A 25,582-nucleotide genomic window follows, 5' to 3' on the forward strand; every position below is an offset into this window, starting at 1 on the left:
CATTATATTAGACATTATAGGTAATCTAGAGATGAACTTAAAGTATATGGGAGGATGTACCCATATACTTTTTACTTAAGGGACTTAAGCATCCACACGTTTTGATACCCACAAGGGACCCTGAAACCAATCACCCATGGATATGGAGGGACAACTGTATACTGTTTCACACCAAAGTTCCAAAGTTAAAGATTAAAATTCATTGACAATCCAACTGTTTTCTTCTTATTCTCTTTAATGGCAGTTTGTTCCTTCATCATGACCTTAGAGTTGAACACAACCTTGGGTCTCCTCTTTCTTAGAAAGGAGTTCATTTATTATTTCCCCTTTGTTATCAGGAAAAAATTATCTCCTAAATCTCTCTATATCCTAATATGTGGAAATGCCTTAACTTAACTTTGTATGCAAGAAATGTTTCTGTGCCAGAAATCTATATATAAAAATTATCTAGCTACAATATAATATATTCAACATCTTATTAAACATTTTTCTAAACGCTATCAATGTTTCCTTCACATATATGTTATCCTCTACACAAGTTGCTATAACAAAAGACTGGAATGAGTTTTACAGTAGCAAGACAAAGCAAAATATCCTAAATACTCTTAGGTCATCAGTGTCTCTAATCCTTCAGTAAGGTATGTTTCAGCGCTGATTGAATAACTATAGTAACCTGATCGATTGCTGAGTTATTAGAAGTCATTTTGAGAAAAAAGAGGGAGCAAGAGAAATAAAGAACCATTTTATTTAAATTTTCACAGCTGTCATAAAAACAGATAAATTATGGCCATAGAATAATCTGTTCTTCAGTAGAATTTTATTATAAGTAATCCTACTTTGTGATAGGAAGCCCAAGTCTGTTAAAAAATTACTTATTAGGTGAACTCATGTAAAAGGAGTTAAGGGTAATTAAATGAGTATTTAAGTATCAATATATTCCTTACTCCATTGTTAAATTCTATGATGCTTTATGCTTTTCCTTTAGACCTTAGTAAGATACAACATATAATGAATTTACAAAACAAGTTTTCATCAAATGAATTTTGCCATACAATACTCATCTTGTTTCCTCACATATTTGACTACGAATTGCTAACAAACTCAGCACTTTTAGCAATAAGACAAGACATGACAGAAAAAGAATGAAGTCTTAAAGCAGGTGATCAGATGCCTTTGAAAAACAGACATGTAAAGAGCTTGAGGAAGCTTTAAATGAATGAAGGCTATAAGAAAACTGTCAGTGATAGAAGGCAGGCTATTAGATATTGAAAGGTTAGGTGGTTCAGGAAGGAGAATTGGTGAGGCTACAGGTGACATTCATTCCTGAAAATCAGTGATGTCCTTGAAGACACATTGTGACTGTTTTACCCTTGGAGATTAGGATGCCTGGCCATGACCGTTCTGGTGATCCATCACTATAGCAAGGGCACCAATCTCAGAGTAACATCAGTGCGGACAATTCAAGCACAAATAAAAAATTGTGGCATGTTCTAGTGTTACATACCTAGAAAATATCAGGATTGTTTCTCATTCAATGAATAAATGAATTATAATAAATTTTTGATATGTGCAAAACTTCTGTGAGAGGCAGGCTGGTCATATCTAAAGGTCTTTTGCCCCTCCACAATTTAGCATTTGACAGTGATACATGAGGGGTGGAGCTGTGATTTTAATTTGGCAAGGACATAATAGATTGAGTTTTAAACTAACTTCTAGAATGTAAACATCTTAATAAGGTAGAAATATACAAATTATCTTACCTTCCAAACAATTGGGGTTTAAACAGTTTGTATACTTCTTTGCGGTTTTACAATTTTTTTTTTAACTGGGGGATATTATATCTAAATTCTTCTTTAAAATATTTGTGAGTATTAAAATATTAGAGAATGAAAATCTCATTTATATAAGAAAAGACTTCTAATTAACCAGGGCCCTTCAACATACATGAGAATCTGGATTAAAAAAATCAACACTGGGCAAAAATCTCATAAGAAACAGCTTTTAGCAACTTCATTAATCACAGCCATGCTACGATCCAGTGTCACCTCTAGAGCACTTATTTTGGGAAATATTTCTTAAATATAACAAGTCATAGCTACTTGTTATATTCAAAATATCTTTCTTGGGAGTTGGATGGAGGAAGAAAAATAAACACAAAAGGACAAAGGGAAACTTTTGGAGGTAACAGATATGTTTATTACATAGATTTTGGTGATGATAACATGTATATATGTATTTCCAAAATCACCAAATTGTGTATATTAATTATGTGCAGTTGATGTTATACCAATTATACCTAAATAAAGCTGGAAGTGATAGTATCCTTCCTGGGGCAGCAAAGCCTATTTCAAAAATAATGCATCATTTTTTAAAAATTTAAATATTCTTTCACATACATCACAAACAGATAGTAATTCAAGAAATTATAAAATTTACTCGAAAATATAAATTTTAAAAATCTAATTACTTCCTTTGCTAATGACTGTGTACTGTTCATATATAATCCATGATCACAGAATTTATTTAATAATTAATAAAGAGAAGTAAAAGTTTTTGAAAAAAGCACATGAATCAAAGTAAGAAAATAAATTAGTAATTGCTATAACATATAGAACCATGGATTCTAAATTGTAGCAACTACCACTTTGAAATATATTTTGAAATCTTTTGTATTGTATCTGATCTTCAAATGTATAATTTCTCCTTTAAATATAGCTAACTGTATTTTCTTAATGATGTTATCTTAACTATATTACCTTTATCACATCTATAGTTTGAAGATAAGGACATCATTTAATAAACGTTATTGTGATATTTGCTTGATGTGTTAAATATTTTATTTATTTTATCCTGACAGTAAATATGAGGTTTCTGGATCAAAAGCAGACCAATTGTTTACTTGCATATGATCTTAGTGACAGTTCTACATGCTCCAATTTCCTTATGGGAGAACACAGTGTGATTCAAATGTCACTTGTTCATTCAAAATGTGGGTTTGCCTCATGGTGGAGAAACTCTGAAATCATGAATCTCAAAGCTTATTTAAGGCAGACTCGCACAACTTCTCTCTTCCCTTCAGGAGGAAAGGGACCTTATCTTTTAAAGATAAACAAATCCTTTCTGTGGATAAGAGGTGAAAATCTCTAAATTCATTCCCCTTTTGAATGTAAACCTGTGGCTCCAGTGGAGATAAAACTGCAAACCACTAGAGAGAACTACATCATCTCTAACTTCCAAGTTACTTACCCATCTCTTGGTTGCCAGAGATTTTTGCTTAGAAAGTTCAGACCATGAAAGAAGCATAAAACTAGTCACAGAATGTTGCTTCCTGGCACTGCTTTTATGCATGAGAGAGTAACATTGTCCTAACGTTACCCACACAAAATAAACAAGTAGAAAGATAGACAAAAGGTAGAAAACGTTTTTGATCTTGAACAGAAGGCAGCAGGTAGAGAAAGAAAACAAATCAGGTGACTCCTATCATCACCCAGGCTTTCTGGCTGTATGTAATATATGGACTCCAGTTCAGGAAGAGAGACAGCAAAACAGGGTCCAGCAATTTCACTCAATTGATGAAACAGGTATCAGAGTTGAAAAGGCAAATGGAACTATACTTTATGGAGCAGAGCTACTTGGTTGAGGGAATTCCTTGCAAGGAATTCCAGAAATATGAATGGATCCCATTGGTGTTTTTAGTTGACTACCTATCTGAGTATACACTGTGAGGCCTGGAAAGAACATCTTCCAGGGAGAGAAAAATTACTAGGGAGCTTCGAGTCAAAAAATTCCAAGAAGTCACAAAAAGATAGTCTAAGGAAAGACTCCTTATAAATACATAGAGCATTTATCAGAGATTCCCAAACAGCCATACTTAAGAAGTGTGGTTAATTAACTTGAGAGTAAAAGCTGTTTTACACCTATTCTAAGAGAGCTTACAGATAAGCATTTAAAGGTTCAAACTGATCTTCAAACTGATTTATTCTAATCTATCAGAATAAATTTCAATATTCTTTAAAAGAACATGATAAAATCCAGCACTCAACACTGTACAGCTGACAACAACTTATACCCAAAATAAACAAGCAGAAAACTATGACACTTAATCAGGAGAAAGAAAGTCAATAGGAACATAAACAGAAATGATAAAGAAAGCAGATAACTATGTTAAAACAGCTGTTACATATATGTGTGTGTGTGTGTGTCCATATATGCTACATATATTCATGTATATTTACTCAATGTGTAAAAAATACATAAATTTAATGAAAAGAGAAAAGAAAGATATAAAAAAGCTCCAAATATAAATTCTGGAAGTAAACAGTACACCTAAAATTTAAGAGCACTTTAGAAACTACTGAAGAAAAGATTTGTTAAACAGAAAACATAAAATGTATAAAATGAAGTACAAGAGAAAGAGAGAAAAAAAGGCTGAAAAATTAACCAGACCCTCTTTAACAGGTGGGATAATATCAAGCAATCAAATATATACATTACTTGAATACAAGAAAGAGAAGGGGACATACAAAATAGTGAAGCAAATAATCACTGAACATTTTTCAAATTTGATGAAAAGTCTAAATGCAGAGAGCCAAGAATCTCAACAAACCCAGACCAAGATAAACATACAGAACACCACACCAAAGCATACACAATTAAATTACTGAACGCCAACACTAAAAAGAAACTCTTAAAACAGCCAGAAGTGAAAAATGAATTATGTACAGAGAAATAAGCATAAGAATGAAAGCATGTTTCTTATCTGAAATGATGTGGGCGAGAAGAGAATGCAATGATGCTTTTATAATGCCAAAGAAAACCACTGTCAATACCTAACTCTGTACCCAAAGATCTTTCAAAAATATAAGCAGTAAAAATTTTTCAGACAGATAAAATGGAGAACATATATTGCCAGCAGACCTATATGAGCACAAATTATCATTAATCATGAGTGATAGATCACTTTCCCTACCACTGGGAAGATGACCAGAATGTCCATTCTGTTCAGCATTGTACTAGATTTCCCAGCCAGTACCATGAAGCAAGAAAAAGAAGTAAAAGAGAAAGTGATTGAAAAGAAACAAAACTGCTTTCATTTGCAGAGAGCAGGATTGTTTTACATTTTAAAAAATCCAATAAAACTACAAAAACACTACCAGAAGTAATGTTTAGTATTTTGCAAAATACAAGCTTAATAATTCACATCAGTTATATTTCTATATTTCAACAGCAAATGATTGAACATTTAAAAATTGAAAAGTATATGTTATTTATGATTCAAACTAAAAATATGAACTACATAGAGGTAAAATTAGCAAGATATTTCAACTAAAATACAAACATTAATAAAGCACTGATGAGATAAACTAAAACCCAAAATAGAATGGTGATTGTCAGGAGCTGGATGAGGGGGAAATGTGGACTTGCTGTACAATAGGTATAAAGTTTCAGATATACAAGAATAGTGTCTTAGTCGGCTCTAGCTGCTGTTAACAAAGTACTATAGACTAGGTGGCTTAAACAATGGAAAATTTTTTTCTCACAGTTCTGAAGCTTGGGAAGTAAAGATCAAGGTGTTGGCCAATCAGTGTTTGATGAGAGCTCTCATGCTGGCTTGCAGAAAGCTACCTTTTTTCCATGTGCTCACATGGTAGAGAGAGGTAATCTCTCTCACTTCTCCTATAGTAAGGGCTCCAACCTCATGACCTAATTACTTGCAAAAGGCCCTACTTCGAAATACTATCACATGGTGGGGGGATTAAGACCTCAATTTATGAATTTTGTGTGAACACATTCATTCTATAGCAAATAATTTCAGGAGATCTGCTGTATACTATTATGCCTATGGTCAGTAAGGATCCACTGTGCACTTAAAAATTTAAGAGGGTAGATCTCATGTTAAGTGCTCTTACAGGAAGGAAGGAAGGGAGGAAGCAAGGAAGGGGAAAAGGAGGGAAAGAATGAAAGAAGGAAGGAAGGAAGGCACAAAGAAAGGAAGGAAAAAGAAAGAAGAGAGATGGAGAGAAGGAGGGTTTAATTTCATTAAATATAATTTGTGTTACTAAGGAAATAAGTGAATATACATCTATAATATATGTTAGTGAATATAAAATCAGATTTAATAAGTAAAACTTTTCTAATGAAAATATGAATAGGAACTATTATTTTCTCTTTCTTTCTGCTTTCTTCTCCTCTTGTAAACACAAAAATTCAAATTTTGGGCACTACCTTGAGCTATGGCCTTCTTCCCGTGACTTCCAGGGGAACTACAAAAAACTAAAATTTGAGAGCTTTGTATGGAAAATACAATAAATGGATAATTATTAGAATTTTGTTCCATGTTTTATAATGAAAAGGAGTTCAATAAGAACTCAATGATCTGATTAAAAGGAAGCCAACTGAAACACAAAAATACACATATTTAAACAATTGCTTATTTATGTAATGGGTTTAATGGATACATGTTGGAGTTCTGATTTATTCCATGCTATATTGATTAAAAACCTAACATTTATTGGATAATTTAAAATGCATGTTGGCATTGATAATGATCTGAAGAAATACATTATTTCATATGTAGTATTAATTAAATTAAAATGCATATACATTTGATCTATTATAGGAGAATTTTCATTATTACTATATTTATTCAAGTAAGGTTCTTGCTCAATACTTTATTATGTCAATTAATGTGGAGTCAAATTCCTCTATATATAATTCCCAGGATAGCCAATTCCTACTCACTACCTCATGAGGTCCTGAAGGGCCTGACAAGTTTTCACAATTATACATGCCATGCTTTGCACATTTATATGATTAAATTGACATAAAAAGTCTTTATAAATATTTCTACAACTAGTATTCAAAGGACATTTGTTATTTATATAGTTAAATTTGTTCTATGGTAAATAAATGGCAATAAACTCTGAAACTTACATTTCATAGTGAATAATAAGAAATGTTCACCTATTTTCATAGTGAATAATATCTATTTGTAGACATTTTAATCAAAGTACAATTTTAATATATTGTTAGTCTTTTATACAAGTTTATGTTTAGTGTAAATAAATCAGTAAATATAGAATCATGAAGGTAGACCCATTACAACTCTGCAGAAATATGCATTATTTTGCTTTTGTACAATGCTTTTATTTTTTAAGAAAAAAATATAACTAAAATGGGTTATAGAGTATACATAAAAATATATAGAAATCTATATAGAATAACAGTGATTATGATGTCTTCTTATGTAATGTGCCTATAATCTAATAATATTTTGGGGGTTTGACTAAAGACTATATTATTGCTTTTTTCCATGTGAATTAATGTTCTATAAATTTTTATGTGAATGCTTATAGAAGCGTGCTTAATGGTTATTTTCCATTTCATGGAAATTCCATTAATAGAAATCATTAATGATTTTTAAAATTCCATACTGTTGTATATCCAGGCAGCATCAAATTCTTCACTATTATGGACACTGTTGTAATGAACATCTTTATAGTTAAATTGTTGCACACTTTCATAAATATACATTGGAATACATTTCTGGAAATTTGACTCTATGGTAATGGTTATCTTTATTACAATGTGCTTTAAAATATCCTTCCAAAAATGTTATCCCAACTTCAACCAGCAGCAATAGCATTTGAAATGTTCTAATACCTTATTTCCTTGTAACACTTCATAATAAAGTCATCTGATTTGATAGATAAATCTAGCAATTGTAAGAAATAGCAGTTTCAAGCAGATGTTTATATATGCTGAAATATGTATTATTTTCCATTGGATTCATTTCCATAAATATTGAAAACATCAAAAACAACATGTGATTAATCTTGCCTTTTTTAGTAGAGTTATAACAAATGAGAGTTATCACACACATTAAATATCTATATATCTACATATATCTCTATATAGTTGTATTATCTGAACAATAAAATCCTGAACAATAAAATTGTGTTATCAATAGTTTCTCTCATAACCAGGAAACATAAAATAGAAAATTTGAAAAATCTTATAAAAAAACTCAAAATAAAAAATAAGATAATACAAATATATAACAGCACTAAACTTGTTTTGCAAGTAAAGTATTTTATTCTTTCCAACTCAAAATTTAAAAGAATAAATTGAAATCATAACGATTGTTATAAAATAAGAAAGGATATACTGCCACCTAGTGGTTAATGAGATTACTCAAGGGTAATATTTCACCTACATGTATTCTCAGAAACTATGGCTCAAGGGAAGCTGGTGGCCGAACATCTTACAGTTAAACAACTTATATTTATCAAAAAGTAGTTGATTATTAAACATATCAGTAACCATTTTATATTTTATTTCTCTCACCTTAAAACTTTGAGCATTTTTGTAGCAAGAATATGAATGGTGAAGAGCGACGATATGGCTGTACAAAATAATAAAATAATATCTCAATATCTTAATTACTTAAGAAGCCAGTGAAGAGGAAATGAATACTTCTGTAGAGAATGTAGTGACTAATTTTTAGAGACCATTAAATTTACAAATGCTAGACTATTATTTTGAGTAAAGAAGTAGAATAGATAACTAATGAGAACCTACTGTACAGCACAGGGAACCCTACTCAATGCTCTGTGGTGACCTAAGTGGGAAGAAAACCCCCAAAAGAGGAGATATATGTATACGTATAGCTGATTCACTTAGCTGTACAGCGGAAACTAACACAACATTGTAAAGCAACGATACTCCAATAAAATTTTTAAAAGAAAAATTGTATTACATATTGCTAGAAATTGAAAATAGCTATATAATAATAATAATCAAATCGAATATTAAAAATTCAATTAATCCTTTAAAGGAAAATATTTTAAAGACCATTAAGGACAAAATACTTGGGGAAAAAAGAAACAAATAGGGAAACGCTTTCAAGGAATTGATTTACATCTATATTGGTTCTCTAATAAATTACGGATCTTTTCCACCTTCTCTTTTATCCGTGTTAGTGCTTGTGTGTGAGTGTGTGTATGTGTTTGAAAGTGTTCATTTGGTTTTCTATAATAAGGAACATAAGTATTTTATCATAAGATGACTTCAGTTCAAAATTTCTAGGCCATATATGTAAGTAATATATGCTGAGTGATTATCCTTTTTAAAATCAAATTAATATTTTTAACTAAAATTATTAATTTAACTAAATATTTAAATTACACTTTTACCATTTAGTCATGGGCTCCATTCAGTTATCCATAATTATGATTATTATATTTGAATCATATAATACTACAGGTGAGAGATGATAAAGTTTTTTGATAAAGAATCCTTTATAAAATAACTATTTTTATCAAGAATCAATATTGTGCTACAAAACCCTGCAATACAGGAGTCTTTTTCTTTAGCAAACTATAGCGTTTATAATCAGTACCACGGCATTAGTATAAGAAAACAAGAAGTCTAAGACACATTCCCTCATTTTTTTTTCATTAATTCACTAAATGCATGATGACTACATTTTAAGGGCCATCCAATGTGTTAAAACATGGGGACACTGCAGTGAAAAACTGAATTTAACTGGCACAATCTCTGTTCTTAAGGAATTACTTCTTTTTGGAAACCATAGTCACGCATAAGAAAAATGTAAGATTAAAAATGGAAAGACTTGATCTTGGGAAAAGAGATAATCATGAAATAGCCAGGCAACATGGATTGTAGACATCAAGAAAGCATGCAAGTTCAAAAAAATAAATAGGGTTTGCTATGCTTCAGGTACTGGCAAGAGAGAAGCGCAGCATAGGTGAGTGAGCAAACACCAAGAGGATAAGAACTTAATGAGAAGAAAGAAGCAGGGACCAGAATCTGCAGGACCATACAGCCCAGATACAAAGTTTACATTTTCTTTGAAGGATTGTTTTTAAAATTTCTGTGTTTATAATGATGACAAAACAAAATTTTAAAAAAGAAATATAGAAAGGGGAGCATATTTGGGTGGAAGGAGGGAAGAAAACAAATTCAGTGTGGGTAGGTTGAGATCGAGGTTGTCTATGTACATTATATTAAGCAAAGGGATAATGAGTGAAATGGACATTAGGTGATTTCACTTTAGCAGTTATAGCCTCCAAATAAAAAAGACCATTTTTCTGTTACAATTTCATCTTAAAGAGGCTTAGGAAGTTGTATACAAAATAAAAACACCATCTCTATTAATTTCCAAACAACACTCTACAGTCTAATTAGTGTGAAGAAGTGTAGATATTCCTTTACAATGAACAGATCTGTTAGGGACCACCTTAATCAAGTGATGAATTTATCATCCTAGGTACAGGCACACTCTGCTTTACTGCACTTCACTTTACTGTGCTGTGCAGATAATTGCATTTTTTACAAATTGAAGGTTTGTGGCCACCCCGCAAGTCTATTGGTTCCATTTTTCCACCAGCTTTTGCTCATGTCTTGTCTCTGAGTCACATTTCAGTAATTTTCAAAATAGTTCAAACTTTGTCATGATTATGATACTCATTATGGTGATCTGTGATCAGTGATATTTGATTTACTACTACAACTCGCTGAAGTCTCAGACGATGGTTAACATTTTTAGAATGTTTTAAAATTAAGGTACATACATCATTTAGATATAATGTTATTGTACACCTAATAGTATACAATATAGTGTAAACATAGTTCTGTATGCACTAGGAAACCAAAAAATCCATGTGATCCACACTATTGCAGTGGTCTGGAGCCAACTCTGCAACATCTCCAAGGTAAGCCTTTAGTGAGACAATCTCATATTAAGTGTCTTCTAATATGATACAAATAAAAACATACAATACCAGTCACTTGAGTGACATTTTACACCCCACTCCCCACCCACTCACCCACCCCTCAAAAATGTTTATTCTGCAGGATTTTAAAAAATCCATAATTTGACTGATCAAAAAAATCCATAATGTACATTCATCTACAGTGAAACTGACCTGGGCATGTAGAAAGAGTCTATGTCACATAAAAGAAAAATCAAAGCAACTAAGTCATGGGAGTGGGGAAAGGGGTTTATTCTGATTTAAAAGAAATCAATGACAAGTGTATACCAGTTGCAATACATGAACCTTGTTGGATGCTAAATTAAAATCAAAGAAAATATAGGTGACACTGAGACATTTTGGAAATATAAATATGGACTGAATATTTGATATGTGTAATTAACAAAAAATTTCCTCAAGGTGAAAATGGTATAGGAGACTATTCTCATTGTTGGAAAAATCATGATGAATTATTTGAGGAGGATGTGTCATGAAGACTGCAATTTACATACAGTGAGTTCACACAACAACAAGGAAGTGTACACAATTTGATTAGTTTGGATATATGCAAACACCCATGTAACCATCACTGCAATCAATCCTTGTGTCTCTATTTTTGGCCTTGCTTGTTTTGTACAAACGCTTAACATGAGATCTAATCATCAACAAAATTTACTGAATGGGAGAACATATTTGCAAATCATATATCTGATAAGCAGTTAATATTCAAAATATATAAAGAACTTTTATAATTTGATAGCAAAATACAATCAAATTCAAAATGGGTAGAGAATCTGAACACACATTTTTTTCCCAAAGAAGACATACAGATGGCCAACAGATACATGAAAAGATGCTCAACATTCCTAATTATCAGGGAAATGCAAATCAAAACCACAATAAGATATCACCTCATACCTGTTGGAATACCTATTATCAGAAAGAAAAGAAATAATTTTGGCTTGGATGTGGAAAAAGGAATCCTTGTGCACTCTTGATGGGAATGTAAATTGATGCAGCCGCTGTATAAAACAGTATGGCTCTTCCTCAGAAAATTAGAAATAGAAGTACCATATGATCCAGAAATTCTACTTTGGGGTATTCATCCAAAAAATAAAAATAAAAACACTAACTTGAAAAGTTATTTGCACTCCCATGTTCATTGCAGCATTATATACAATAGTCAAGATATGGAAACAACCTAAGTGTCCATCCACAGATGAATGAATGAAAAAATATGGCATATATTGATATATTTTTATATACTATTAAGTCATAAAGATAATGAAATCGTCATTTGTGTCAACATGTATAGACGTGGAGGGCATTATGCTAAATGAAATGTCAAAAAGAGAAAGACAAATACCATATAATCTCACTTACATGTGAAATCTAAACAACAAACAAGGAAACAACCTAAGCTTAAACAGATTGGTGATTGCCAGAGGCAAGGGGTCAGTGGAAACAGTGACAAAGGGTGAAATGGTGAAGGGAGTCAAAATGTACAAACTTCCAGCTATAAAATAAGTCACGGAGATATAATGTACCACATGTCAAAATAGTTTAAAATACTGTATATATTGCATATTTGAAAGTTGCTAAGAAACTAGATTTGAAAGTTCTCATCATAAGAAAAAAATTCTGTAACTAATATATTATGGAGAAAAATAAAGAGATCTACTTTCCACAAATTGTTAAGGGTATAATCCAGTACTGTTGACTATAGGCACTGTGCTGAACATTATAGCTTTAGAGCTAGTTCATCTTAAGTAACTGATGAACTATATACCAATTGAACAACCCCCATTTCTCTCTCCCCCTGTCCTCTGGTAACCACTATTCTATCAATATTTGCTTCTTATACGAGTTTGACAATTTTAGGTTCCTTACAGAAGTGGAACAGTGTAAGTATTTATTCTTCTGTCCCTGGTTTATTTCACTTAGCATAGTCCTTCCAGTATATGTGTAGTGGTATCTTATTGTGGCCTTAATTTATATAAACTCTAATGCATAATATAAATACCTTTTGATATTTTTATTGACTATTCAATTACACACTTTTGTGATGTGATCATTAAATCTCTTGCCATTTGTCTACCGGATTACAGGCCCCTCTCTTATTGATTTTCAATATATTATACATATAATTTTGAAATAAGTCCTTTCTTTAATACATATTTAGAATATCTTGTCTAACTTTTAAATTTTTTTGTTACCTTCTTGTTGGCATTTTTTGACAATAGTTTTATTTTTTACTTTCAGGTTAAGATCTATAATTCATGCAGAATTGATTTTTCTATATGGTGTACAGTGGGGTCATGATTAATTTTTTCATTATCAATATCCACTTGACCCAATAGTATATGTATTAAAGAATTATAATTGTCAACCTGTGCTGCAGTATCACCTTTGTCATAAACTTGTTGAACATATACTTCTGGATTTCTGTTTGTACCTCTATTTCAGTCTCTTATGCATTTTTTTTCCTTCATCTATCCTTGCCAGACAGTGCATTAGATAGTGCTACACAGGGTTAGTGTGATAACAGTGCTGTAATTATTGTAGATTTTTAACAAGGCATGATATTTGGTACTCTATATTCTCCAACTTTGTTTCCCTTCTTATTTAAGATTTCCTTTCTATTACTGATCTTTTTCATTTCCATTTGAGATATATAATCTCTGTTAAATTTTACAATCAGACCCTGCTGAAGTATTGATTGAGACTACATTGGATACGGACAAACAACTGGGTAGAAAGTACAGTTTTTACAATATTGAGTCAGTCAATCCATGACCAAAGCATGTTCCAAATTTTTTTGAGAATTTATTTTATTATTCTCAGTAATGTATTGAAATTGTATAAACTTTTTATTTTTTTTTTACATTTGTATTTAATAAGATGAATTTAAAGGGTAATGCTATTACAAGTTGTATTATTTTGGAAATTTAAATTTCTAAGTGTTTTTGCTAATATATGGAAATAATTTTTTTAAATCTATTTGTATGCCATCATCTTTCTCGATTCCCTTATTAATTCTAATAGTACATCTGTAGTTTCTTTGATTTTTTTATGTATTCAATTATGTCATCTGGAAATGATAGTTTTACTTATTGTTTTCTTATCCCTTTAACTTTTATTTCTTTCTATTGTCTTTCTTGTACTAACTGGAATTTCCAATTTTTATATGACCATATATACAAAAATACAGAAATTGTTATATTGATTGAGACTGCATTGGATACAGACAAACAACTGGCAAGAGGAATATAGACAAGCATGTCAATATAGATATCATGTAAGCATAAATCAAGGCATGTATGACTAGCAGATGATTAAATCAGAAATATATATTGACTTGAGTCAGTTCTCAGAAATGGGAAGTTTGAATGTATTGTATAAGATCAACTTTTCATTGTTTTCCTTTGAATATTCTACAGTAGTGATATATACCTTCAATCTGATTTTTATGATTTTTATTATTATGGGCAATTGGAGCAGGTAGTTTTTGTGACAAATGCTTTGTCAGTCTCTATATAGGATAGCTCCAAGACACTCATCAGGCACAATGATTCACTTTAAAGACACATAGGATTCGGGAGTGTGATACTCATGGTTACAACTTATTACAGGAAAATGACACCAGTTAAAATCAGCAAAGAGAAGAGCTGAGATGCATGAAGGAAGTCTGGGAGAAATTAGATGCAAGACACTCATATGCCCTTTCTGTGGATTCTCATAGGATATGGTTATTTCTGCTAAGAACGATGTGCGACAACATGTGCAAAGTGTTGCAAACAATGGAAGCTAAACTGAGCCTTGTCCAGGGTTTTTAGGATTTTTATTAGGGGGTGGTGACTCATGGAAGCATACAGTGTTTGCTTCACTGACCTCAGATTTTCAGATTCCAGACCAGAGCAAAAGCAGGTAGTCACCATTAATAACACTGTTAGCATAAAGCACCTGGTCATACTGGTAAGGTGTGGCCCAAGCCCTCAGGTGTACAAAAACACTTATCAGAGTGATTATTACAAAAGTTTTATTAGTAAGAGCTGACCAAAGGCTAGTCCTGAAAATAAGCCTTTCTTGGGAAAGCATAGTTTTAGAGCAATCCAACCCTGCTGAGTTAACCCTCTTCTGTATACTACCCTGTGAATTTTTATATGGTGTGTATATATTCCTGATGTTTGGAAAATATTCTGCTACAAAGGTCTAGATTTACTCCAAGGTACAAAGAAAATGTATGTGATTTTTAAAAATAGCTCTTAACTTGGCTTTATTATCAATGTATTATTTTATTATAATATTTTTCATTTTATTTATTTGTAATATGCTGCGGGTATACAGGTGTGTACATATATATTCAATGTTCTGAATTCATTATTATATCCAAGAATATGGTTCTGGTTCTGCACTTGTATGAAAAGTTTTTTATATTAAAAATCAATATATATACTTTTCTCAGCATTCAATTATCTCAAAAAATGTTATTTTTCCTAATTTATATTCACTATTATTAAATTTCTAGTGAGTGTATTTTTGCCTATTTCCTTACCACTTTGGGGACTTTATGATGTCTAAGTTTATATATTTAATATAATATTTATTGATATTGTCTCAGCTCATTAATATTCTTAAACTTGCTGCTGTAAAATATATTCAACTTAAATTTTAATAAAATTTTGTGGTGTTTTGACTGATTTGGTTCTTTTTATTTAAAGATTTATTTTATTTATTTTTTGGGCTGCATTGGGTCTTTGTTACTGCACATGGGCTTTCTCTAGTTGTCACAAACGGGGGCTACTCTTGTTGCAGAGCACAGGCTCTAGGCGTGTAGGCTTCAGTAGTTGCAGTGCGTGGGCTCAGTAGTTGTGGTTTGCAGGCTCTAGAGTGCAGGTTCAGTTGTTGCGGTGCATGGTTTAGTTGCTCCGTGGCATGTGGGATCTCCCCGGCCCAGGGCTCTAACCCATGATCCCTGCAATGGCAGGCAGATTCTTAACCACTGTGTCACCAGGGAAGCCCTTGACTAATTTGGTTCTTGATCTTATTGAGTCATACGTACATACGTACATCACCATTACTTTTTTGAGCTTATTGTGGTCATATTGTTAGAGTATAAAGTTAAAAATTTGTATTAGGTAGAAGAGGTATATATGGAGATGATAGATGAATTGGGGATGGCATTAAAGGATTATTATTGGGTATCATCAGAGATATACAAGTCAACCAATAGAACATAAAAAATGAGTTCAGCAATAGATCCACACATGCATGGTCACCTGATTTACAACAACTATGGCCAGCTCTTCTGTGCAACAGAGAAAGGACAGGCTCCAATAAGTAATGCTTAATTAATTACATATGGACCAAAAATGATTCTTACCCATTACATAATACTGTAATAAAAATCAATTTAGGGAAAATCATTATAAATGTACACTTTAAAATATTAAGCTTTTTACTTGAAAATTTAAAAATAATGTGTTCACGATATTATAGTAGGTGAAAATTTCTTATTTAGCAAAAGAAAAATGTTTGCCATAGAGAAAAAAATGGTAAATCATACTACATTAAATTTAAGAAATTATGTTCATGAAAGGATACCATTATGGAAGTAAAAAGGTAAGAACACAGTGAAAGAATATATTTGTGAAATACATATCTGAAAAAGTATGTGTATGTAATATATTTAAAGGAGTATTACACAGAAATAGAAATATATGACCTAATTTGAAATAATAGGCAAAAGACTTCATAAGCACTTTGCAAAAATGGATATCTCAAAGACCAAGAGGCATATTTAAAAAGTTGCTTTACTTCATAAATCCTTATGAATGCAATTCCCTGGAATGCTTATCAAAAAGTTTAAAATGAAAAAGACTGACAGTACTTAGTGTTAGCTAAGTTAGAGAGCACCCAGGATTCACATCTATTGCTGGTTGGTGTATAAATTGCTATGACCACTTTAGAAAATTGTTTGGCAGTATCTACTTAATATTAGCATAACCTATGACTCAGCAATTTCACTTCTAGGTATAATCTCTACACAGATGAGAATATATTCGCCAAAACAAATGTATCATATGAGCTGAAGCAGCACTATTCATAAGTGTGTGAACAAAAATATGCACAAGTATCCTTATCCTTCAAACTGAATGGTTAAATAAAATGAATGGTTAAATAAAATGAATGGTTAAATAAAAACTTATACCATGAAATACTAATCAACGATAACAGTGAAAGGTATACATACAGCCACACAAGAACATGAATCTTAAAAATATTATTTGAGAGAAAGAAGCTGCAAAAGAATATATATATTAGTTCTATATTTATATGAATTTCAAAAACAGCAATAATCACCTATGCTCTTAGAAGCGGTCATAGAATGACCTATGCTACAAATCATGGTAAAGTAGTGAATGGAGTTAGACATGAGAGTGTCTGTGGTTCTGGTAATGTTAGTGTTCTGTCTCTTGGTCTGACCATTCACTGCATGATGTGTTTGGTTTGTAGTAATGCAACCAGCTGTACAATTTACTACATATAAAATTTTCTTTATGTACACTTAACTGCAATGTATATTTAACTTCAATTTTACTTAATATAAATTTTTAAAAATTAAAAAACATTGTGATATGAAATGTCTGTTATAAATAATTTTATATAAAGTAAATGTTTAATTGATACAATAATTATTATGGATTAATTCCATAACATTTCCTTCATGTCTCTAACTCATTCTTCTTCTACATTTATTTGATCATGCCTTGACATGACACATTTTTTAAAAATAATTTTATGGCTAATACATTCCAGCTCCATCTTGCAATATAAAATTTGAAGAAATAGGATGCCACATATTGCAACCCAAGGTATCATGGATCAAATGGAATTTCTTAGAAATCAGATTCCAAATGGAAAAAAAAAATTACGTTCACATATAAGATTGATAATTTTTGAAGTACTGGAAAAAAACAATTTAAAATTGTAGAATCAGACTCAAATAGATTTCCGTACAATTATTAGGAACAGAGGTGGGATAGGTGAGCAATGCCAGTAATTAACGCCCCTGGGTATTGCACTCAGCCAAGGATGCATTCGAGTTGGCAGGTAAATACCTCTGCCTTCTGGACTCTGGGTAAGACAACTCTGTGATGTCTTCCAAAGGTTTTCACTGGGATAAAGGTCCAGTCAGCCACAGCAATAAATTGTTCATCAATGCCTCTTTATTGGTCTTTCCTTTTGATGTCTCACTCCCCCTTCTCCTGGCATCCCCCTGTATCATTCCTGAATTCACCTCCCAATCAAACTGCATACATGACAATTCTTGCATCAGGTACCCTTTCTGAACACAATCTAATACAATGCTAAAGCTGAAAACAGAATTAAACTCATATAACAAATTTCACTAGTATATTTACAAGATTATTGAATTTGGGGAATAGTTTTAGAGGAATTCTCTGAGAAACATTCTGGCCTTACCCATAGTGAATGCTTTAGCCTATCTCCTTGCAAATATGCAAGACCAGCAATTAGAGTGAGAAAAAAAGGCAGGCTCTACAATTTTATATTTTTCAAGTTAAAAGTCATCATTTTTTATTATGAGATATATAGAGCACATGTGTTTTCTTTTAATTATAATAGACAATAATTAATTTGTTTTATTAAACTGTTATTTTTCTCTGTTATTTTCTATGCTATGTATTTTTTCTCCCCCTCTTTTTTTTCTCTTGATTATTTGTGTCTTTATCAGAAAATTTGTAGTTTTATAAAAACTGTGCTAGTTCTTATGAGGCACCTCAAATGCATTTATTCTAGAATAAATTGGACCATAACTAATACACTAGAAATAGGAACATAAAGAGTATTACACTACGTGATTTTGCTAACAATTATTTCCTGTCAGGTATCTAGGATATCATTTAGTCTGTAACTCTGTCAGTGTATAAAATGCAGTGACTATTCCACAACCAATTTCTTCAAACAATATTTGTGCATCTTTTGGAGGAAAAAATGTGAAGTTAGCCATCGGCAACTCAAAAGCACTTACAAAATGACCAGAACAGAGGTGAAAACAACATCTCAAATGAAGCATCTTTCCTGCAAAAATAACTTGTTTAGCTCAAAGACTTCTAAGTTACATTGAATAATTTATAGATAGCTTACTTCAATTCTTCCTAATTTACCTACATTATCAACAAGAGCAAGAACTCCTAACAACAGGCAATGAAGAGTAAAAGAACACATAAATATTTATATATTTTACTATCTGGGGAAGAATTAGAAACACTACAGTACTTACTGTTTTCTTCCCCTCCACCTTCACTCCCTGCATTCATTAAAAAAACAAAAAACAAAACAAGCAAAAAAAAGACACATAAACAAAAACTTTGAAAAGTATTGCTCCAGAGGTCTGAATATATTTTTCTTGGCTTTATTTTTATGTCCTAGTTGGAATTTTAATTAGAGGATGTTATTATTATACACTGAACCAGTATATACGACTGAGTCAAAAATTATCCACACTCTGGCTATAAAATTTATTTTAATTAACTTTTAGAAAAGACAAACAAATAATTTTTCAACATAATCTCCTTGGTTTTCAATACATTTTTCCATCTGTCAACAAGCTTTCATATTCCCTCATTAAAAAAATGTTTAAGGCTGAGCTGAGAGCCACGAATGCATCTCTGTCTTCACTTCTTCATCTGAAGTGAATCTTCATCCTCATCGGACTGCTTTCAAGGGACCAAACAGGTGAAAGTCTAATGGAGCAAGATCAGGACTCTAGGGAGGATGCTTTAACACCTCGAAAGGAAGTTTTGCAGAGTGTCAACAGTGTGGGCAGAAGTGTGGGGACGTTCATTGTCATGCAAGATCAAAACACCCTTGGATAGCAGTCCTCTGCATTTAATCCAAAGTTTAGGCTTCAGCACAAACTTTTTGAAACCTAAGTCTGTCATGGATTATTTCATAGGCACAGTCATGGCTGATTTGCAAATGATTTGGCACATAATCTACTGTCACTTGTCTATTCAATGGAATCATTTCACGTGTATGCCCAATGTTGTCATTAGTCTTGGACATGAACAGGCGTCTGGCTCCTTCTTGATGGCTAACACTTGTGCGACCTTCCTTGAACTTCTCTATCCACTCATACACACTTCTTCATGACAAAACACTTTCTCCATACTGCACACAAAATATTTGATAAATAACAGCACCAGCGACACCCTCGGACCACAAAAAATGCATCACTGCATGCTGCTGTTCTTTTGTGCAAATCACAAGTGGGGCACCCATTTTTGCTCACATCACAGTTACAAATGAACAGTAGCCTTGAATGGAAAACGCTGATAAGACAGTGTACCAATAGAAGTTTTAATATGACCGGAGTGTGGATAATTTTTGACTCGCCATTGTACAATTTAGAAAGATACTTTTCTATATTATTTGACAGGGAGTTGCAACAAAGTTAATTTGATGGAAAAATATGCAACAGCTCCAGAAAAAGGACACAAAATTAGACCAATGTAGAATTTCTATTTTTCAGTGCAATTCCAGAATCATCCACTTCCAACTAAAGCCAGTATGTTACTCAGAACCATCTGTAATTCAGGTTCATTTTGTATTTTTCTTTCATTTCTAGTCAACATAGTAAACCTTGAGAGAATCAGTTTTGAATTGGGAGAGAACTCGTAGTGATTGAGAAGGAACACTAAGAGTGTAAGATTCGTTCTTAGAACTTTAGTACATTCTCAATACTTACTACATCTGAACTACACCCAATTTAGAACAGAATGCTGGAGGAAGTGAAGAATGTGATGAGAAAGATTAAATAGCATCGGCTTGCTTATGAACACCATGTGCCCAAAGTCACTGAAAGCCTCATAGCCAGATGTCTCAACTGGAGCCCTATGGCATTAAAAATAAATTTTCCTCGAGTGATTACCTGAGGTTATCTTGGCTTTGCTCCAAAAATCTCCTATTAGCAATTACTTAGCCTCCATAAAAGACATAGATATGCCACAGATGTTTCAGCTACTCTATTGAGTCACAGAGGGTAAATGACAGAGAAAGATGTATACTCAGAGTTCAACTCAATGCCCATGTTTCAAATGAACTGCTTCATGGTTACCCACAATCCTTTGTTCTCCAGGTCTTTTCAACATGATGTGAATGTAATGAAAATAATATTCTCTGTTGTATTCAGAAAGTTGAAGTCCTTGTAGACTACATTATGGCACAAATATAGAGAATTGCCATATATCTGAGGTGATATGATTTTGTCCCCATCATGTGAAATCAAACTTCTGATATTCTGTTTATCAGAATAGGGGAAAAGAGGCATTCGAGATTAACTGCTGTATATGTGATACCAGTACCAGTGAATTGACTTGATCCAGTTAGAAGAAGATACCAAGAAGAAAACTACTTGAGTCACAGAGGTATCACCATCCCTGCATCCTTCTAATCTTTGGCAATATACTGACACCACCACAAAAACGCATGTACACACACACACACACACACACACACATAGGGATCCAGTATTGTTTATACTTTACTCTTGTTAGGAAGGAGGAATTTCCATAATTTCTACTGACTCTTATATAATAAAAATAGTTAGACCTTACTTCGTGGTTCATGATCTGGGATAATAAACCCAGGGCCTAATATGAAGGGTCATTTTAGTAAAAAGTGGGTTTATCACCAGACGCTTACATGCTTTTCTGTGTGATATCCCAGGTAAGCATCTTGGGCCCATAAAATTGGCATAATTTATAGTTACTTTTCAAGATTATTTTCAAGAGGCACCAATAACTATGCTTTTTTAAAAGCATAGTTACACAAGTAAATACCCAAAAGTTAGAGGTTGGAAGAAGTGCAAAAATGTTCCCATTATGTACTTAGAATGATACAGTAGAGTTATTCTCCAATACTGCATTTTTAAGGGACACTGAAGATTAGAACTGACTCATATTTGGAAAATTGGTCAAAGGTCATTGTGCTCTAAATCAGATATTCAAAAACTGTAGCTGAGGGGCCAAATCCAACTTGATACCTGTTTGCAAATAAAGTTTTAGTGAAAACACTCAATTGGTTACAAAAGGTCTATGGTTGCTTTTACACTACAATGGCAGAATGAAATAATTGTAACAGAGGTCATATGACCCACATAGTCTAAAATATTCACTATTCAGTCCTGTACAGAATAATTTTAGTAACCTCTGTGCTGAATAGTTAGCTGGAATTCTACTTCCCTTAACAATATAGATTTTCTTTATATTAGCTAAATAATATTTTACTGCTACTATCAGTTTACTGTCTGGTACCTAATGACCACAAAGCAAGGTAGCTTGATGAAATATACCAATATATTCCAAATTTGCCTAATCAAAGAACTTCTGGGGAAAATACGTGTCTACCCAGGTTCATTATGTAATATTGATTTAGCATCTCTATGGTAAAATTAAGATATGTGAATTTTGTCAAAAGAGTCATGTGTAATGATTATGAGAACTTTGGAAAGAACAGAGAAGACCATTTATAGATAACTGATTATTATGCTTGCTTTACTATTAAGTATATTAACCATAATGAAGCCAATCCAGGTTCAGGTGGTTAAATGCTCCCAACCAGGATCACCATATTAGCATGTTCCTATCCCCACTGAACTTAAAGTTTGTTTCAATTAAGTCTTTTCCAAACCATACTCCCTGAGATTCTCATGTCATCAAAACTAGATCTGACCTGATAGACATACTGGACAGGAAAACACATGACTCGTCCACATGTATAGTAGATTTTTGTTCTGTTTCGGTTTATGCTTTTTGTATGCTTGTGTATACATGCATTGTGTGTGTGTGTGTACTTGAAAGTACTAAGGTTGCCAGAAACTTTGCTGTTTCTAAATTCAATGAATTTTCCTGTCCATGAATGGCTTGGCTTTTCAGCAGTATTTGATACATTTATGTAGAATAATAAATACCACACGATTTCTCATTCTTCTCATCCCTAAAATCTAAAATCCCAGTCCGATGATCTCTCTAAATAGCTATGTAATCTGGACACTTCTATCAAATCAACCTACCATCATTCTAATCTGAAGTCATTAGCATCTCCTCCTTTAAAATTGATTCACTTGTTTCACCCTTGTCTGTCTGTGAGATGCACAGATGTAGTCAAAATCTTTCTTTCCAAATCAATAATAATAATATGTTTACATATAATCCTCCCATGGATTCCCACTGCCCATAGAATACCCTCCAAACTCCTTAGTATGACTTGAGTTAGACTCCAGTTCAGCTCCTGTCCATCTTTCTGTCTCATCATCCTTCATTCTCCCTCTTGCCCAGTCATTAAGTGTACTGTGCCGTCTCTCAGACAAGGGCTGCAGAAATGCTGTCCCATCTGCCTAGAAGACACCTTTTCTGTTTTCCTCCAATCACATTCATTTCAAGTACTTTTTGCTTGAGATCTTCTAAAATACATGTGTAAATAAGAGGAGACTGATATAATACAAATCACACTCAAAATGATTTATTCAGTGTCATAAACTCCATAAGAGATGGGAAACTGCTTGCTCACTAGCTCCTGGGTAATTATCTGCACAAAGTAAGTGACAATATGTTTGTGTTGAATAGGATGCCTTTTCCCCCAATACCTTATTCACATTATTTTCATTTACTTAAATTTATTATAAATGTAACACATGAAGTTCAGGTACTCCCCATTGACCAACTAGATTAAGAATGTTAAGACCTGAACTCTGATTTCTTTATAATCAGTTAATCAGAAATTTTGTCTTTTTACTCTCTATTTACTATGTTTGAAAAATGTTGATGTGTCTCCCACACTGATTTAATAAATTCATTTGTACTAAATAATTATTTAAACTAGAGATACAATCGCCAGTTCAGGCAATTTATAGCTATTTTGATGCACAAATTTCACAGGTACAACAGGGAGCTGTGAAAATTCTCAAATAAATATTCAGAAAACCAGCCCATGAACACACATAAGAGACAGCTGAAAATAAGACTGATAACACAAGCCCAGTGAGTCTCATTTCTTTTCCTCTAACTGGGATTGTGAGGTTCAGATACAAAGCACACTCTTGTGTGCAAGCTAAGATTATGTCAGAAAAACAAATCACTGTAGAATTTCATAGTACACAAATCTATATACTGTATTTTCTAGCACTCTGTATAGCTATAATAGCAAAAAGGTACATGTTGATTGCTGTCAAATTCCCAGTGAATACCACTTCCATTTAATAAAAATGAATCAGAAAACAAAGTAACATTATTTGGAAAATTTTAATGTTGTTTCATTAATAATTTTTGTATAAATTGCATTACTCTGCTTATCCTTAGAAATAAATTAATTGCTGTAATCTCATAGGTGATGGTTACAAAATAATGTGCCAGAAAACCTTTGTTTCTTAGCCATGTTGCCATAGATAAATTGATAATTAAAGGGGAATATTATGCTTACACACTCCTTTCCCTGAACACTTTCCACATAGGTCATTTTTCAGTGTAAAATTTGGTATGAGAATATGCAGCCAAAAATGCTAATCCCTATGTAATTGTATATAATGTTTAAAGAAAATTTTGATGGGCAATTGGTCACAAAAAAGGAAGGGAAATGAAAAAGAGAAGTACATTTATGTTGTAGTTTAGCTTTGTTGAATGTACACAGATCTGGGAAGCAAAAGTCAATAACAAAAAGTATTAACAGAAGAAAGCAACAGAACTCCATTTTGATCCAGTTTAGATACAGGAAAGCAATATTTGTATTTCTCTCTCTCTCTCTTTGTAGCATCTATATATTTGTCACATAATTGTTATATTAATATATAGCAAAACAAACAAGGTCTTGCAAGCATTATGTAAAACAGCTGTTAAAGAGCCTAGTGTGAAAGGGAATGGTGATTGGAAATTTAACAAAATAGTTGCCATCTTTTAGCATTTCATGTATGTTAAATTACATTAATGTTCATTTTCTGTCACATCATAATGAGATCACAACAAAGGAGGTTTATTAAAAACATGCATATATTACTTAATTGGTTTATTTTAATGATTAAAAATTCCTTTATAAGAAAGGATCTCAGTTCTTCCCAAATTCTCCTTCCCAGCTGTCTACAGAACTCAAGAGAGAGGGGTATCTGAGCTATAGTCCAATGATACTCTTAATTAATCCCAGTCACCTTTCCTACTCTACCTGCAGCCTTTATACTTCCCTTTTATAAAGATAACTCTAGTAGAGAATGGACCAGAGAGGAAATCCATGGCAGAAATTCAAATGATAAATTATAAAGGTTAAATGAAGTTTAGGGTAAGCAGCAACAGAAATGGAGATGAAGGAAGGAATTCAGGACAGATACCAGCAGTAGACAAAAGGACCGTATATCATAACAGTTAAATTAGGCATCGGACAGGTAAACTGATAGCTGTATGACCTTGGGCCAGTTATTTATCTAATACTTGGTTTCTCATTTCTAAAATGGGGATATTTTTACCTACCTACTTAGTTTTATTATGAAGATTAAATGAGCAAATGTATGAAAACACAGGATTGACCAAATTTGGTGACTGTGGAGCTCCGTGAGAAAAGGGACTGTGTCTCCACGTGTAGCCTTTATAACAAACTTTAAAAATACTTACAGAGAAGGCAGCAAATACAGGTTCTACTCAGGTGGTATATATATGAGCTAAATGGCATTTTTATTGAACTTCTAATATCTGTTTTTATCGTTTAAAGCTGCCTTGATAGATTTTTTTTCTATAAAGACA

This window comes from Hippopotamus amphibius, chromosome 10 (genome assembly GCF_030028045.1).
Source record: "Hippopotamus amphibius kiboko isolate mHipAmp2 chromosome 10, mHipAmp2.hap2, whole genome shotgun sequence".
In the NCBI taxonomy this organism is placed as follows: Eukaryota; Metazoa; Chordata; class Mammalia; order Artiodactyla; family Hippopotamidae; genus Hippopotamus; species Hippopotamus amphibius.